Genomic DNA, 13,400 nt, shown 5'->3' with positions numbered 1-13,400 from the left:
TTCCAGAGGTAAAGCCAGGAATAATTTCCTGCCTAGTGCTGCCTGACCCCTGGCAGGGATCCCGAGACCCTTCCAGGTGAACGAATGGAGTCTGGATGGGAATGTTTATCCAGTTGTGCTGCGGGAGCAGCGCCTAAGTGCAGGATGTTCAGAGGTGCCAGGGCTCTGCTTGTTAGGGGGGAGGGGGGCCATTTCCCAGGCCTCCGCCTGGATTGACATCACAACCAGAGAGAGTGCCACGTGAGCGTACCTGTACTCCAGCTCAGGGTTCTCAGTGTGCTCTGCTCACCCCCGACATTACAATCACCTTAGGCACTGATTGAAAATGTGATTCTTTCCCTATTGTAAACCTATTTAAATAAACAAGGTAGGTTTTTTTAAGTGCGGATGTAGAAAAATCTATAAGTTATATTAAGCAAAAAAGCAAACTACGAAACAGGAAATAATACCATTCCTTTTGGGTTAAAAAAAAAATTGTTGAGAAGGACATATGTTCTGGTATTAATGTAATATTTTTCCTGGTGGAATCCAGTAGAATCTGTGATCACTGGTTCCCTTGGGAAGAGAGAGTTGAGGCAGCGAGACTCCGAGTTTTCATTTCAGCCCTTCCTGTTCTGCTTGCATTTCTAACCGTCCATCTGTGTTACTTTTATGCGTTTAAATGTCAGCAGAGATTCTCTGGGCAGTGGGACTACACACCATTTTCTTTTCCTCTTTATGCTCTTTTTATATTAAGAAAATCATGCAATTTTAAAAAATGAATCTGCCCCTGGCCCATAGTGCCAGACTCTCTGGGGAAGGAGCCCGGGCTCTCCTATTGAACATGTGCACCAGTATTTGAGAAGGAGGGGCATCAGAGTGTGCCACCCCCGAATATCCCACCTTGGCGTATTGAGTATTTTCAGCTGAAGACACTTGAGAAGCAGCAGATGCAAGAAGGGCTCTCTGACTGCCCTCTTTCTACCTGAAAGCAGGACATACATTTCCCAGGAGAAAGGTGCTCCCACCCCCCACATCAGGAAGTGCAGAGGACTCTTCATCCTCAGAGGCTCTTCTCCGCCCAGAGGAGGCACCGGGAGGAATCCATGTAACAGGCTTTACTCAAACAGCCCTCATCTTCCCTAGTTCCCCCGCGTATTTACCTTCCCGGGGTGTCATTCCTAAAAGCCCACATCTCTTTTCCTTTGTGGTGTCAATTTCTCTGCAAATTTGTTTTTCTTTGTTAAGAGGCTGCATAAGCCCCAAGTTCTAACCACCCCTTTGAGTTTCTCCTACTCTGCCCCCTGCACATGTTAATAAACTCTGTTTTTCTGTTGTTCATCTGTCTTTGTCAGGTTAATTTCCAGACCCCAATGGCAGAACCTGGAAGGGTAGAGGAAATGGTTTTTTTTTTTCCTCCCTGGCAAGAATCTGGCTCGTAATCCCAGATGCTTCCAAATGGACATCCTGACAAACGCCAGGGCCTTCTCTGTCAGCAAATGCTGTCAGCTGCTTGCGTCACTTTCACTGCAAGTGAAACTGGGGGATGACAGCGCTGGGGCATTTACTTGGGTGTGACCCCTTCAAATGCACCTGCCTGAGCCTTAGCCCTAGAGAAATCACTGACTTCCTCTTCGGGGACCAGCTGGAGAAAACTCTCTCTTTTAAAGAGCCAGACACCCCCTGCCCGATCTCCTTGTCTTAGATCAACTTTGACTAATCGCAGGAGTGGAATCCATTGTACTCACAGTCCCAGGGGTTGTACAAGGAGTGTACACAAGGAGGAGGGGGATATCTTGGGTGCCAACTTTAGAACTTTGCCTCCTACATGGATGCCAAAGAGAACATTTCTGTTTTTACCATTAATATGATGTTTACTATAGATTTTTTTCCTTCTTCTCCCCAAAGCCCCCCCAGAACATAGTTGTACATTCTAGTTGTGAGTGCCTCTGGCTGTGCTATATGGGACGCCACCTCAGCATGATCTGATGAGCGGTGCCATGTCCCCGCCCAGGATCCGAACCTGCGAAACCCTGGGCTGCCGAAGTGAAGCACATGAGCTTAACCACCCGGCCACGGGTCTGGCCCCTACTAAAGATTTTTGATAGATACTAAAAATAGTTCCCTCATATCCATAGTATTTTGCATCTATGTTCTTAAGTGAATATGGCTTAAAATTTTTATTTCTTATGTTGTGTTTCTCCGTTTTCAATATTAAGGCTATACCAGCTTCATCCAGAGTTGGAGAATTTTACTTCTTTTTTTCCCCGTTAATTCTCTGGAATAGTTAGCATGGGATTGGGGTTATTTGTTCCTTAATAATTTGATAATATAGGGGAGGGGAAAAAAAGCTTTTTCTCTACTCTATTACATTTTTTGTCTAAGGCCTATGAATTAAACTGACAAAAGACGGATTAACAGGAGAAAAGCATACAAATTTTATTTTCCATTTTACGTGCACGAGGGCTCCACAGAAAAGAAATGAAAACGCAAAGAAATGGTTAGGCTTGAGAGTTTATATACCATTTTAACAAAGGGTGATAAATTGTAGAGAAGTGACTAGACAAAGAAAAAAAGATTTGGGCTTCTGGGGGCCATAAGTTGTGCGAAGATAAATATATAGGAGAAACTAATGGTAGATAAGGGTTTCTTAGTGAGGTTTGTTATGCAGACTCAAGTCATCTGTGGTGTTCCCCTCTTCCCGGTACAGACTGGGGAGACACTTTTACAAATGAAAGTTTATGTCATCTTTACAAAGGGGACTTTGTGCCCTGCTTTTAGGCAGAAGGGCAGAGCTCAGAGAGTACCTCCCATGTCTGCTGTCTCAATTGCATTAACCTCAGTATAATCTTTATGCCAAAGTGGTATATTTGGTGTAGCATATTCTGATCCCCTTCAATAGTCTTTATCAATAATGCCATCTTGCATCTAATATGTTTGTGTATCCGTGTGTGTGTGTGTGCGCTTCATCCAGCACGCTAGAGGCTGTTCACCTTGGAGACATGCTGTGGACATTGCTATGGTCTTGTCCAAGATTTGTGCTGCTGCTCCATATTTTTGTTTGGTTTGGTTTGGTTTGGTTTGGTAAAGGAGATTGGCCCTGAGCTAACATCTGTTGCCAGTCTTCCTCTTTTTGCTTGAGGGAGATTGTCCCCAAGCTGACGTCTGTGGCAATCTTCCTCCATTTTGTATGTGGGATGCCGCTACAGCATGACTTGATGAGCGGTGTGTAGGTCCACGCACGGGATCCGAACCTGCAGACCCCAGGCCACCAAAGCAGAGCCTGTGAACTTAACCACTACACCACCGTGCTGGCCCCTGCTTCTCTATGTGTTATATTGTTCTATTTACCATGCGTTTTCTTTCCTTCTTTTATTGGGTTGATTGATTTTCCTATATCTCCCTCTTTCTTTCCTTACCCTTTATTAGTTTGGAAGTTTTTAATTCAATTTCTTTTTTGTGGCTACCTTTACTTTTTTAACGTACATAGTTGACTTGATGTACAGACTTAATCAGTATCTTTACCCTTCTCCCTAGCTATCTAAGGACCTTGGCATGCTTCAACTTGGTTTATCCTGTCATCATCCATGTTATTATTTTTCTAATATTTTAGTTCTACCTTTTTTTTGATACATCCAAATTAGTCATTAGTGTTGTTACTGTGTTTCTAATAGCCTTGATTGTGTAGAGCAGTTTTAGGTTCACGTCAAAATTGAACTGAAGATGATTCTCCATATACCCCCCGCCCCTATTCTTTCATAGCCTCCCCATTATCAACATCCCCCATCAGAGTGGTACATTTGTTACTATTGATGAGGCTACGTGGACACATCATTATCATCTAAAGTCCATAGTTTACATTAAGGATCGCTCTTGGTGTTGTACATTCTATGGGTTAGACAAACGTATGATGGCACGTATCCACCATTATAGTATCATATAGAGTATTTTCACTGCCCTAAGTGTCTTCTGGGCTCTATCTGTTCATCCCTCTTTCCTCCTTACCCCCTAGCAACCACTGGTCTCTTTACTGTCATCGTAGTTTTGCCTTTTCCAGAATGTCACATGGCTAAAATCATACTGTATGTAGCCTTTTCAGATTGACTTCTTTCACTTAGCAATATGCATTTAAGTTTCCTTCGTGTTTTTTCATGGCTTGATAGCTCATTTCTTTTTAGTGCGAAATAATATTCTATTGTCTGGATGGACCACAGTTTATCCATTCACCTACTGAGGGATATCTTGCTTCCAGGTTTTGGTGATTGTGTGTTCATAATCTGCTAATAAACATTAAGCTGCTGTAAACATTAATATGCAGGGTTTTGTGTGGACGTAAATCTTCAGCTTTTTTTGGTAAATACCAAGGAGCACTATTGCTGAATTGTATAGTTAAGGTCTCAGAAAGAAACCATCAAACTGTCTTCCAAAGTGGCTGTGCCATTTTGCATCTCCACCAGCAATGAATCAGAGTTCCTGTTGTTCCACGTTCTCATCAGCATTTGGTGTTACCAGTATTCTGGATTTTGACTGTTCTATTAGGTATGTAATGGTATCTCTCTCTTGTTGTAATTTGAATTTCCCTGATGACATCACGGGGAACATCTTTTCATATGCTTATTTGCCGTCTATATATCTTCTTTTGTGAGGCATCTGTTAAGGTCTTTGGCCCATGTTTTAATCAGGTTTTTTGTTTTCTAATTGTTGAGTTTTAAGAGTCCCTGGTATATTTTGGATAATCGTCTTTTATCAGATATGTCTTTTGCAAAGATTTTTCTCTGTCTTTGTCTTCTCATTCTTAATATTATGTTTTGCAGAGCAGAAGTTTTTAATTTTAATGAAGTCCAGTTTATCAGTTGTTACCATTTTTGTATAATATAATGTTTTATATAATCAATGGTTGCTTCTGGTTTTCCAACATTTGTGCTGATTTCTTTGCTCCCCATTGCTCCTTGCATTGCACTCCTTTCTGGATTCTCTTCTTCTTAAGAACTATTTTCTTCCTTGACTATTTCTTCACTTAGGATCCCTGGGGGTAAAATCTCTTAGTCTCATCTAAAAATATCTTTATTTCTCTCTGGCTGTTTAAAAGAAAACTTGAGTTGCATTTAAATGTCTAGTTGACAGAAATTTTTATTTCCTTTGGCACTTTGACAATATTATTCCATTTGGAATATTATTCCATCAGACTGAAGAATTGTGTTACGTGTTGTATTCTCTGTAAGCATTATAAAATGTACACGACAGCAGCTTCATTTCAGTTTTCTGTCTTTCTCTCTGGTTGCTGATACATTTTTTTCATTTGTCTTTAGTGTTTCTGTGTTTCAGTGTGATGTGGTTTTGTGTGTGTGCGTGTGTTTATTGTTCTGCTTAAGACTTGCAGTGCTTTTTTAAACTGAATACTCATTTTGTTATTATTATTAGTTACTTCTGGAAAGTTTTTTTTAGCAATTTTCTCTTAAAATTTACCTCGCCCTCATATTCTTTATTTTCTTCTGCAACAGTTATCGGATGTATATTCACATTCGTATTTATCTGCCATGTGTCTTAAACTTTTCTTGATGTCATCCATCCTTTATCTCTCTGTGATCTATTCTCTAGTTCATTGATTAGTCATTGAGCTGATTCTAACCTGTTTAACTTGTCTGTTGAGTTTAATTGTTTTTTATTTTTTATTTTTTTTTTTTTATTTTTTTTTATTTTTTAGTTGTCCTAGTGGGTTCCTTTTAATCTGTCTGCCTTTTTTGTTATTACATGTGGTTCTTTTCTTAAGGTTTTAATTTCTTTTCTTTATGTCTTTAATCAGGTTAGGCATATTTTATATTATATTTTAAATTGTAAGTCTATTCTAGAAAGGCCATGTTTCTCCCTCTGTGTGTGTTCAGTGACTCCCATGCGTGGTGTACTGTTTTCTCCTAGGCTTTGTAGTGTTTTAGCATCAATCCCTCTCTACTGGGGTGTGTTTTTTCTTGAGGATTCCTAGGGTCCTGGATCGTGGGAGAGCCCTGCAGAGTAGTTTTGTGTTTGTTTCTGGAAGGCCCCTTTGCAATAACATTAGCCTGGAACCAATTTTCACAGTAGTGTCTGGGTGGGGGTTTTCCTAGCCCACAGAAAGTAGAAATTCAGAATTCCAGCCTGTTCAAGGTGTAAGCCCAAGGCGTTTACTTTTCAAGCATTTTTTTTCTTGAGAGACCAGGCAGAAACATGCGATCATCCTTTTTGTCTCTCTGTGCAGCTGGATGGATTTTTTTCCAGGCCGCCCTTCCACATAGGGACGGAATTTCCTGACCGGCATTTGTAGAATTTCTCCTGCTGCTTCGTGTGTCCCAAGGCCTCGTCTTTGCCCCATGTGGACAGGGACACCCAGACCCTGTTCGTGGGACTCTAGGCGGCCTCTGAACTGGTTTTGGTGTTTAGCTCTGGTTTACAGCTTCCTCATCGTTAACGGTTCCCTTTCTTTATTGCAAGCTCGGATGTGTATTTAAAACCTTTTTTGTTTGTTTATTTCATCCATCGTTTCTAGGCGGTTGCGGAGGGAGATTTTTGTTTTATCTTAATCTTTAATCTTGCTGGAAACAGACATATCTCCGGTAGAAATTTAAATCTGCAAAACGGTCATGCTTAAGTGTCGTCTTCAGTCATTCGCCAGGTCCCCTGTGCTCCAGGTGCTGCCAGGCAACAAGCCATTCTTCAGTATCACTTCCTGGAGCTTCACAAACTTATATCTTTTTCAAGGCATCTGACTTGATGTTTCTACAAATTTGACAATAAAATGAAAATATAAACAAATGTTCGCGATCTCCAAGCCTGACATAAGAGGTGGCTGGGTTAGGACTTCTGTTAAGCTGTTAGGCAGGGAGGGAATTTTTGAGTGGGGACTAATTTTATAAGTGCTGAGTTCCCCCATTTGTGAATATTTGTGGGTTATGAGCGTGTTTCCTTTCCTGTGCTACCTTGCAGAACTTGGAGAGGGCAGGCCTTGATGAAGAGGACACTAGGAGTTGTTATGTGCATCCGTCATGTTCGGAACCATGTGCTGGGCGCTCACCATTGCGGGAGGAGGGGTCCCCTGTCAGCCCTTTCACAGCCCAGGCTCATTTGGTGAGCAGCAGGCCGTTAGATGTCCAGCTTGAGCTCAGCCTGTCCTATAAAGGACAAATCCATGGGAAAAGCCCAAATCTGTTGGTCCACGTTTCTCACAGGGTGGATCTTGATCTCTCTACATCAAGATTCCCTGGGGTGCTAGAAAAAAATACAGAGGCTTATGCTCTGCCCCTGATTTGCCAAAATCAACTCTCTTGGGACGGGGCCGGGGAGTCTGTCTTTTAAACTTCTTCGGTGATTCCCAGTCGTATTGCAGTGTGAGAATATTTGTCCCGGGTGCCGCACTGAGGTGGTGATGGTGAAGCCAGCGCAGTCCTAGGAATCTTTTGGGCAAACAGAATTTCGCTGGCGATGGAAAGGCTATGAACAGCGAGAACTGGGATCTTGGGTTGCTTTGTGCTTGAGTGTGGCACTGGGGAGAGAGATTTAGCTCAGTGGTTTATCAAAAACCCCATCTTTGGAGGCGATTTTTTTTGAGGGGAAGTGGATGGTTTAAAGCCACTTGGTGACATGAAAAGAAACGGAAGGAAGAGGATAGGAGAAAACCTAACTGAACATTAACTTCCTTGGGGTTTGTGCTAAAACGTTGCCTGGATTTCAATTAGGCAGAGCACCTTCTTCTCCATCCCCAATTGGTCAGGTTGCCATGGCAACAGGCACACTGCTGTCTGTAGCTGCCCCACCCCCACCTGCCTCTGGCAGAGGCCATCCTACAAGTTCCGCTGAGCCCAGACCAGACTTCTCTGCAGTCTCGAGGCTGCAGTGGCATAATGTAGGACAGATTTGGGTGGGGAGGCGAGAACTTGCCACTTCAGGTGGTTTCACACTACACTCTAGTAACTTCCAGAAAATGTGCTAGGCAGCTCTGTCTGGGTTGGATGTTCTGTTCCTGCTCACTGGATTCAGGAACCGTATGCGCTAAGGCATCACAGGTTATCCTATGGGCAGAGCACACCTCTGTGCCACCTCCCCTTAGCACTCACTCACCCAGTGTCTCTCCATGGGTTCCCCTTGGGTCCTCTCAGAACAGGGTCTCTCAGAGTGGGTTCCATGGGCTTTCTCCACTGGCGCTCGTTCCCATGCTCCTGGTTTGGTAAAGGGAGGAGATGATGCAATCTGTCTTCCTAAGAGAGATTACAACAGGAGGAACATGTCCTGGGCATGAGGTGGTGTATTCCACTTGGTGCAAGGGGAATAAATGATGGTACGACTCCCAAGTGAAGAGCCCAGTAGATGGTTGGCGAGAGGTCTGAGCTGGACATACGAGCTTGGGAATCTGTTCTCAATCGGTTTTCCTGGATCTTTCTTTCTCCCCTAAATTGTATTACCTAGAGTGCCTGTCACACCTGTGGACCCCTGAGCCCTGCCCAGGTCGGCCATGAGCTCTAAGCATCAGCACTTAAAAAAAATTTTAAATATGATTTTTATAAAAGTTATTTAGGTGATGTTTCTTTTTAAAATTTTATTATGGTAGGAATACTTAACATGAGATCTACCCTCTTAACAAATTTTTTTTTAACTTTTTATTAAGATTATGATAGTTTACAACCTTGTGAAATTTCGGCTGTACGTTGTTGTCAGTCATGTCATAGGTACACCACTTCACCCTTTGTGCCCTCCCCCCACCCCCCCTTCCCCCTGGTAACCACCGATCAGTTCTCTTTGTCTCTATGTTTAACTTCCACCTATGAGTGGAGTCATACAGAGTTTGTCTTTCTCTATCTGGCTCTCTTAACAAATTTTTACGTGTACAATACAGTACTGTTGACTGCAGGTCCAATGTGTACAGCAGCTCTCTAGAGCTTATCTTTCAGCTCTGCTGAAATTTTATGCCCATTGTTTAGAACTCCCTATTTCAAAAATACGTAATGCTTCACCAATTTGGGTGTCATCCTTGCACAGGGGCCAGGCCAGTCTTCTCTCTGTCTTTCCAATTTTAGTATCTGTGCTGCCCAAGTGAGCGTGAGAATCTGCACTTTACTCAAGCTCCCCAGGTGGGGAGTTTTGTTGTTATTTGTTTGTTTATGCATGCTCAAGTTTGAGAACCACTGTGAAAGACTCTAAACATGGCCTGGGCCCAGTTTGGGTCTTGCGCCACCAGCTGCTCACAGACTGCTCCCCACACACACGTGTCGCCTCGGCCCCCCACCTCTCTCTGTGTAGTAAGAGCTGCAATGTCCTGAGGATAACTGATCCTCCATCCTCCAGCTCTGTGGTCCTTTTTCATGGTGCTGGTCGGTGATAATCTGAACATCCTGGGGAGAGTCTGTCTTTCCGGAGCCTTCATTTTCACAGGACATTTCTGCTTTTAGCCAAAGCTGAAAGGAGACAGGGCCCTCTGCAGCCACGTCTCTCCCCTTCTCTGAAGCTCTGCTGGATGGCATTTGTTTTCCGCTAGGAACCAAGCCATCCTTCCCGTGTCCCTGTGGTCGCTGTCTCAGGAGGGACTGTATGAGAAAGTGTGTTCCCAGCCTGGCAGACGATTCTGCCCTGCCCCAGTAAATCTTCTCCACCAGGCGGGGCCCACCCTTGAACACGCGGGAGGCCTCCTTAGTCCCCACACCGCTTTCCCTGATAAGTCCCCCTCCATTTGGTTTCTCATTTCTCTTATTCCTGTTATGCCAGATCCAATCTCTTTCTTTGCTCTGTTGGCTCCAAGCAACCTCAGGTCAGCACAGCCAACTTTGCCCATCAGCCTCCCTTCTGACCCGACACTTCCGCCTCGGGAAGCCGGGGGCTCCAGAATTCAGCCTCCCCACCTGGGACCCACGGGGAGCCCTCTCCAAGTCAGTCGGGCGTCTCGGCAGAGTGCCCACTGGATTCCTTACACAAACACAGCCACCCTGTGAAGATGTGGTGGCTCCCAAGCCTCAGACAGAAATGGTAGAGAAACAGATGAGATTCTCTTGCTGGGAGCTGCGTTCTGATGGGTTGATTGGTTTCCAGAGCAGGATTTGCCTCCTGGCTGTTTCCCTCCTCACCTGTCTTTATGGTCAAATCCAGGGAGTAAAGAGTGGTGCGTATTCTTCCTGGAGATTAGCTGTCTGATGCTATTTCGTCAAACCATTAAGTTTCCCTTTCCAAGGTGAATTTCTAAAAATTGTATCTATATACAATTTTTAAAAATATTAAAGCTGGGGCTGGCCCCATGGCTGAGTGGTTAAGTTCACTCGCTCCATTTCAGCAGCCCAGGGTTTCGCCAGTTCAGTTCCTGGGCGTGGACATGCCACCGCTCATCTGGCCATGCTGAGGTGGCGTCCCACATAGCACAGCCAGAAGGACCCACAACTACAATATACAACTATATACTGAGGGGCTTTGGGAAGAAGAAGAAGAAGAAAAAAAATTAAACCTGAGGAAATATAATGGCTTAATGAAATAGCGTTAGATATATTCTATATATAATATATAGATCATGTATGTATTTATGTATGTGAGTGTGTACATATATCCTCTATCTATCTATCTATCTATCTATCTATCTGTCTATCAATCAGCAGTTTTCTCTGGATGATAAGCACACTTTAGGGATGCTTATGACCTGCTTTATTTCCATCTCCCTGGTTGTAACATTCTTTTAGGAAATGCCAACTGGTGTTAATATTAGCCTAAGTAAACTACGTTTACATGAGGAAATCTACTATTGAAAAAAAAGTGAACAAAAGGACAGAAAAAACTAGGAAGTTACTTTGTGTTCCACAGCCAAATAGACGCTCTTAGAGGGCACCGGTCGGCTCCTTTTATTGTTGGGAAGTCTCTATTATCTTTAGCAGCAAGCGATCCTTTCCGAAAGTTGAAAATGTCAGCATGCTGGTGGAATTTTGAAAAGCCCCGGCACGCTTCTACTCTGCCGACATGGGGCGTGGGGATTTGATGGTGCTTGAAGATTCCGCACCAGATCCTATCACAATGCAATTTTTTTCTCCTCCGCTGCGGACCTCCTGCTCTTTTGGATTTAAGTCAAGGACAGATTAGCATCCCTGCACACCTTTAGCCTTTCTTTCATACTTTTATAAATGTAATACAAGTTCATTGTGGGAACTGCCACAGCGTGGTGTGTTTTGCCCTTGCTATGTGCCAGCCAAGGCGGTCCACGCCTGCTCTCATCTACTCCACGGCAGTCTGTGATAATAATGGCATCCCCGTTTAGGGGTAATACCATCATCCCCATATGGCAAATGTGGCAACTGAGGCATAGGGGGTATCAAGTGGCATCTCCAAAGCTGCATCACCAGGAAATGGCGGGGCTGGGAGAGCAACCTGGGTGGGTGGGGGACCACCGCTTTAGAGTGAGCGTCCGCAGGGTCTCGTTCTCCAGAACCAGCCTTCCCTGCTCCTTTCTACGCAGCGACACGGTGGGTCCTCTGTGTCATTACCTTGGAGAAAAAGGGAAAGAGAGAAGCCTGAAGAGGTAAGAAAAGCGGAAAGTGCCAGAGAGCCTGCCAGCCAAGGACTTTCCCTTTGTCCCCCTGGTTCGTGCCTGCTGGAGGACTGGACACCTTCAGCCAGCACACCAGCAACTTAGGCTGTGTCCACCTGTGCCCCTGCCTGCCCACACCCACCGCCCGTCCTTTGCCTTGATTGACAGTCCCCAGAAGAGGATTGGGAGAAACTGCCAGACCGCCTCTAATCAAATAAATTGATCATGGTCTGCATGTGGGCGCAAGTGCATATTCTCTCTGTCTCTTTCTTTCAAACATACACACACACACACACACACACACACAGAATGCATATGCTGACATGGTGAGTGACGGGAAACTTCTGGGACTCTCAGCCGGTGTAGCTTTCTTCTGTGTTAATCCTGGCAAGGGCCACAGACGGCTTCCGTGTCTGAATCACATTTGCTGATCTAGTGAATGGGGGGATGGTGGCAAACTAGCAACGTAGTGCAAGACTCGCCAGGAATTTCTACCATCCTGCCGCTCTAGTTGTGCCCACAGATTTTTCTTTCCTCAGTCCGCTCGCCACCCTTGGCAGAAGTTTGCCATCATATGATGTGATGTGACTTGGGTTCATTTTCATGGAGAACACCCAGTTGGGAGAGTGGTTTTTCTTTGTTAGTTGGGACCCCATTCTTGTAGAAGTCGTCTTTTTCCTAACAGCATGGGTGGCTATGCTGAAATTTACCTTTGCCCTCTGTTGGAAATGTTTCTTGTACAGATTAATAGCGCAAAAATATTGCCGGGGAAATATTTAGCTAATTAAGAAAAACTTTTGGAGACAAGCATTTAGCTGCATTTAATAATGTGTAAATTATTTGCCTCTCCATGATATGCTAATTGCTCCTTACTTATAAGCCCATGCTGATTGGAAATGAGCCCACCTAACTATGAATGCCCATCAAGGCTTCACCTTTCTAGCTTGTAGGTAGGTTATGCTAACAGAGAGGTTCTTTTCAACCAAAAGCATACAAGTGCTTCTGCCCATTGCAGATTCTCTGTGGCAGAATATCTTACATCCTCTCCGCCAGAAGAGGGACTTTCTCTGCTGATCCTTGTGGAGTGGTTTCCCATTTGCTCCCACACTTTATCTATTGGAATTCTTCCTGGTTAGTAAACTCATCTGTTGAGATGCAACTCACCCACCCGTCCCATCCCCACATGATCCCTTGTCGTTCTCTATGTGATTTTCTTGAATCTGCTCAGTATCTGGAAGCCTTTGGTCTTGGTGAGGAAGGGCTTGCCTGTGAGAAAGAAGAGGAAGGCAGAGGTGGGTCCTGTGCCCACTTGCACACACTTCTTCTCTCATAGGTTCCTTCATCCCTAAACCTACTCTTCTCTGGATAGGATTTGGACAGGGTTGAAATGTGGGTGACCAAGGACCAGGACTGGCCAGGTCAAGAAGATTGGCTGCTTTCCTGGGCAGAGTGGTTAATCTGCCAGAACTCATGACCCGGGGACCATTGTAAAGAACTGGTGATTTGCAAGGGCAGCAAGCCTGGGGAGAAGATGGACCTGAGTCTGGGTCTAAAGGTCAAGTTCGGGTCCTCTTTGCCCTCAGATGTCTATTTTGTTCTGCAGCCTGGGGTGAAGCCTGCAGAGTTAATAGTCACTTGAAGCTGGCTAATTACTTTGTAATTGCAGGGTTCTTGCAGAGACCAGGGCTAGGCAAGGCTTGGAAAATACAAGATGGCTGAAGAGTTGAGACTGCCCTGGTGTCTGGAGGTCATGAGTGCTCCAACAAGGCTGGTCTTGGAAGGGCACCTGGCATCATGGCTGATGAAACGGGACAGTCTCAGAGCCGCTGCTGGGAGAATCACTGACGTTGCATGCTCCGGTGGTTCTGGTATGCCAGTTGGTGGACCAGCTGCATGAGCC

The 13,400-nt window shown here is 44.6% G+C and overlaps 1 protein-coding gene and 1 non-coding gene across 6 annotated transcripts in view; one reads left to right on the top strand and one right to left on the bottom strand.

Moving 5' to 3' along the window:
* SLC39A11 (solute carrier family 39 member 11) overlaps positions 1–13,400 on the top strand; it is a 340,360-nt gene that overhangs the window by 175,167 nt on the left and 151,793 nt on the right. The window lies entirely within an intron of this gene.
* On the bottom strand, positions 8,938–9,044 carry LOC123276550 (U6 spliceosomal RNA). The gene has a single exon (XR_006513053.1). It is a non-coding gene; the product is annotated as a U6 spliceosomal RNA (small nuclear RNA).

This window comes from Equus asinus, chromosome 13 (genome assembly GCF_041296235.1).
Source record: "Equus asinus isolate D_3611 breed Donkey chromosome 13, EquAss-T2T_v2, whole genome shotgun sequence".
NCBI lineage: Eukaryota > Metazoa > Chordata > Mammalia > Perissodactyla > Equidae > Equus > Equus asinus.
Note: the sequence above shows the minus strand (reverse complement) of the source record. Positions and strands in the feature narration are given on the sequence as shown.